Source organism: Chaetodon auriga, chromosome 6 (assembly GCF_051107435.1).
Source record: "Chaetodon auriga isolate fChaAug3 chromosome 6, fChaAug3.hap1, whole genome shotgun sequence".
NCBI lineage: Eukaryota > Metazoa > Chordata > Actinopteri > Chaetodontiformes > Chaetodontidae > Chaetodon > Chaetodon auriga.
This window is the reverse complement of record NC_135079.1, coordinates 24893237-24898700: the sequence shown is the minus strand read 5'-3', so window position 1 is coordinate 24898700 and position 5464 is coordinate 24893237.

Here is a 5464-nt window from a genome sequence, read left to right as displayed (position 1 = left end):
CAGAGATGAACCAGGACACCTCAGCATGCACGCACGCACGCACGCACGCACGCACGCACACACACACACACACACACACACACACACACACACACACACACACACACACACACACACCCCTCAATCACATAATACATCCTCTAGCCCCTTACCTAACCCTAACCCCTGCTTAATGCTGAGTTAACCCTGAAAAGCAGGTCTTAACCCTCAAACAGCCCTTTGAAGTGAACGCACACATGCACACACACATTTATCTACACACTGTTTTCCTTGATGCCTCTTTCTTCTCTCAGTCTGTTATTTTTAAACTTTCATTTTTATTTGACCCAGGATGGCTTCTTGAGATGTTCTTATAATAGCTCTAACACCTATGGCTCTGCCCAAACTGCAGTGGTTTTGGCTTTGTAAGTGACTGCAGACTACCACTGCTGTCAGAACTGTTTCATAACTGAGTGTGTGCTATCTACTGTATCTCGTCCCTGAAGTCTTCTGCTTTTGCACTGGAGTCTATTTTGAGTAGAGGCCATCCCTCTCTACCACCCACACCACTCACCACTTGTTACATTATTCAGCAGACACTCACCAGGCAGCAAGCGGGTACCAGCATGGAAGCCTGCCCAATTGCTCTTTTTGTTGACCACACCTGGTGGCATCAAACGCGTAAATACAGCTGTTACACAAGTGCATTATGCATGTAAACATGGATACGTTCTTTCTGTACAGATGTTTATTTAAGCAGGAGATGTTTAAGAAACATGGCTGCACAGGAAAGCATGTACACTGCATGCAAGCAAACAAAACTACAGCCATGTTAGCAGCGCTGTATGACTGGACCTGGACACTGTTAACATGCTCACAAAGACAATGCTGACATGTTGATGCTCAGCAGGTAAAATGTTGATCATTTCCACCTAAGTGTATCTTAGTTTAGCATGTTATCAGGCACAGCTATCTTCATCACTTTTTGGAAACAGTTTCCTTCGTCAACTGTGCTACTTGGGGCATATCTGCGTGTTTGTCTTTTCTGTATTTGGTTGTGTTTTCTCACTTTGCAGCATTTTTTCTATATAGTGCACATGTTGATAAATTGGTGAAGATGTTTTCTTGATTTGCTGTTTGCATGTGTATTCTTAAGTTGTAGTGCATTGAGCTCTCAGAGCCAATGCAGGGTCCATGTCTATACATAAGCCCACAAATTCAGGTCTTGCCAGAGCAGGAGGATCAATATTTCACCACACAGACGATTGATCATGCATTCAAGCAGATTACCATTAAGATGTTCTTTGATCTCAGCCTAATTACTCTCCGATAATGTGCGGTATCATTTCTGACACTGGCGGTGGCAGTGGCAGTCCTCGACTGTCGCTCCTCTTCTGTCTCAGTGTGAGAGGATCAAAATCTGAGATGCTCTGAAATCACTTCAACTGCCTCATTTTGCCTCCTCTGATGCGTAATCTTGTGGTCTTTTTTATCATTGCACGGCTGATTGCCACCTAATATACCCTGTCACCTTTTTTTTCTGATAAAAGAGCGAAGCAGAGATCAATGGTAATAGTCCATTGTCCAGAGTTACAATAATTGCTTCCTCCTCTCTGATATAGTGAGGGGATGTGTTTTGACTCTCTCTCTCTCTGCATATACGTGTATGTATAAGGAGCTAGTCATTATCATGAGAGGATGCTACAGTCCTGTGAAGCTTAATTAGGCAACACTCCCAATTTCATTCTTACGTGAACTTTCTCTATTGCAGTTAAACACCGAAGTAAGACAAGCAGCAAATGCTTGGACTTCATTAACTTCAATGTACAGTGAGAGCTACAGGAGCAACTGTCAGATGTTGTTTAATTATGTGCTTACAGATTATTATGCAGCTTGGGCAGCTGTAAAAAGCTTAGTACTGTTGTATTTGCTGCTTTACTTATTCAGTAAGTTCGCAAGAAGTTAAATTTAAGAAATATTCAAACTTTATCTCATTTGCCCACCCACCCTCCCTCCTGTGCCCCTTGTGATGTTGGCTCAGCACTTGTTCTCTCCATGTCTGTTTACTCAGAGTCGACTGTTCATCTTTAGTGGCTGGGTGAAGGAGCGGCTCCCGCTGCTTCATATGAATTACTTGTCAGTTTGCTGAGAGTAAATATGTTTCTTTATACATGAATTGTAGTGCTGATAAAAGGTGGAGTCAGATATTCTGTACAAGCTTACCAGTATAACAAAGGTGCTTCAACAGAGAACAAAAGAGCAAATGTTTGCCTGCCTTGGCAGAAAAATCCAAATATGCAAAGTCTGACTGGTTTCGTTTAGTTTTCAGTTTTCAGGATTTCACATTCCATCCTGACCACTCTTTCCCAACTGGATTCTTGTCTCTCTGATTCACATATATGGAGCACAAGCTTATCCAGCTATTAGTGTCCTTACAATGCATAAGCACAACAGAAAGTACCAAGCACCAATCTGACATGTCGACATTGAAATGTTGCTGATTATCAAATTAAAAAGATAGGGATCATGGTGCTATGCAAGGATAAATACGCTGTATAATCAATAGAGGAACATAATAAGAAACAGAGATGAAGCAATGGTTGTATTATGTTTCATGGAAGGTTGCATCTTAGGAGCTTATCTGCCTTTTTTTAATAGAATAGAACAGAATAGGGATAGACTCTTCCTGTGGCAGCATAATACTGCTGACTTGTGTGCATGTTAACATTCTAGCTGTAATTATGATTGTGAAACTCAAATATATCCTGACAGCTCAGAAATATTCAACTCGATGATACAGAGACCCTGAAAACAAGCAAACATGGGAACCTCATGACAGCCAAAGCCCTCACAAAATTTGTCTTCAGCCCACAGAGGGAGGGAGATACTATGCTCCCTATACTTCCCACATGTTAATTTAATATGGGCCATATGGGCTGGCATATTCATTCTATACAACGATTACTGACTGCTGCTTTAAATTACAATGAAGCCAATGCCTGCTAATATGACTTCATGACAAATGTGAGGTTTGAGATTAAAAGCTAATTCATTTCATGATGAAACATCGGTGGAGATGCTTGACGTTGATGTCAGTTGACCTGCCAATGACATACAGCAGTGTCCAGTATTCCTATGTTGACCGCTGTCCATTCGTGAGTGTCTGTGCAGCATGAAGTATCTGTGCACGTCTACAGGGCTGTCAGATTCTTCAGCAGTTGCAGTGAAGTGTGTTTAACATCTCCACCAACAGCATGTCAAAACAGCTCATGTGAAAAGTTTCTCCTTCTTTATTTTTCATTCACCTCAACATAACTATGTTAGAAAAACCTCACTGTTCTCACCAGAAAAACTGCTGTATGGATCATCTAAGTCGATTGTTAAGACACATTTACGTTTAGTGGTTGCAGCCTTGAGTGTGATAATGATGATGGGACCAAAGCAGGAAGTCAGGTAATGTAGTTGGTGGTTGGATGTGGTGGGCTGGTTGGATGGGTCAAGCAGGCACAGGACAACGATAAAGGAGCTATAAGTCAAGTCAACATTGTCTTATTTGAGCTCACATATTGTACTAGTTTTGTAACACATGTAACCGTCACATATACACTTATTTTAGACCATGATTTTCCTAAAAGTAGTTTTGGTGGCCAAATGTAAGCAAACTATGATAACATTAATCACATGACAATGACGTTCCATTATGCCTATGGCTGGTACTCTCCAGTGTTCATTTATGTGGTATGGGAACAATCATATATGTTGTGCTGGGAGTCATTTACTCGTTGTTTAGGTATGATATTGATGCAAATATGTAAGTTCTATGAAGAAATTCTCCATTTGTTGCAAACTTTTCCAACCTTTCTCAGCTGCTCAGTGAAAGTCATACTATATGGCAGTGCCTCGGGTGTCATCCAATTATGTTTACCATCCTATGGCTTTCTTGCCACCTTATGCAGCCAATTTGATTTGGTACTGTATACTTCACAAGAGGAGGGCACCTCATTTGCAGTGTAAACCACAATAGCCTTCATCCAACTAAGCATAATATTTTGTGCATATCACTTCAAACTTTCAACAGTCTGCATTTGAACCTGCAGTTTTATTTGCTCTGCCACAGGGGTGCATGTGAAGTAGATTGTAAAATTGCTTTTTTGATCATAAATCACAATACGTCATAGAGGAAATCATTTTGAAGCAGACTTGATATGTTTAAAGCAATAATTCAGCATTTGAGGAAATATGCATATCCACTATTTTCCATTTTAAGACCTTAGAGGTTTTGATGCTGTGAAAAAAAACTGTTCATTATTTAGTATTTAGGCTGAAGATGAGAGGTGGTGGTGAGTCATAAGCTTAAAGAAATATTTTGACATTTTGGGAAAAGCACTCATTTGTGTTGGATGACAAGGCCAATACCACTCCCATTTGTCTGATAAATATGAAGCTACATCCAAGAGACAGTTAGCTTAGCATAAAGACTGGAAACAGAGGAAAGTGCTAGCCTGGTGCTATCCAATGGTAACAAGTCTCTATGCCAGCACCTCTAAATCTAAATAATTAACAAATAATATTTCATTTGTTTCTTGCTTACAAGACCAGTAGTAGCAGTAACTTTCAGAAGTCTTGTCATCACCATTGCGGGGTTGCCAGGCAACCAGTGGAGACTTCGGGAAATTACTGCTCCTCACCAAGAAATAGTCCAGCACAAAAGCCCCCGTAAAACCGCCACTTGTTGTTTTTTTTTTCTTCAGTTTTTGCACAGATTAAATAACTATTGGGCTGTTGGCAGACGGACAAAACTAACAATTATGTACCTTGTGGTGGCTTTGAGGTGGGATGAAACTAAATTTCACACAAAGAGAGACACATTTAACAGTCATACAGTACCTACATGTCTTTGTATCCAGTCAAAGTCAGACCTTGGGCAGTGGGTTCACAGTCGTACAGGTACCCATGTGGATCATTGGCACTAGCGAGGTAGGTAAGCCTGGGACCTCATTACTGCTAGTCATCTGTGTGTTGTTATTCCACCATGAGGTACATAACTGACTGACTAGCTTTCTCTCCAACATTCATCAGTCTCTGCCTTACAACTTGCCAGACCATCCTTATTTATCCCCCTCGCTTTCCCTCAAACACATGGATAAAACGCAAAGCAACAGTAGATGTGATAGCTTCTCTTTCAGATCTGCTTCCCTTGAAGGCTGGCGCAGTGATCATCTGCAGGGTTTGCTGTCAGTTATGGCAGTGCTAGAACAAACACAGAATAATCCGTGGGAGCATACAAGACGGAAAATGCTCAAACCCACCGCAGTAAAATGCTGTTGCTGTTTTTAGTATGATGGCTGTGTTGTTTAGCTCTTTTTTGTTCTATGTTGATTAGACTTTAGCGTTGCGAAATGAGGCTGAGGGTAAGAACCAGTGTAGCTGTCATTCACGCCCACTGCCACACAGTGTGTGATGTGATGACTGACAGATCAAAGGC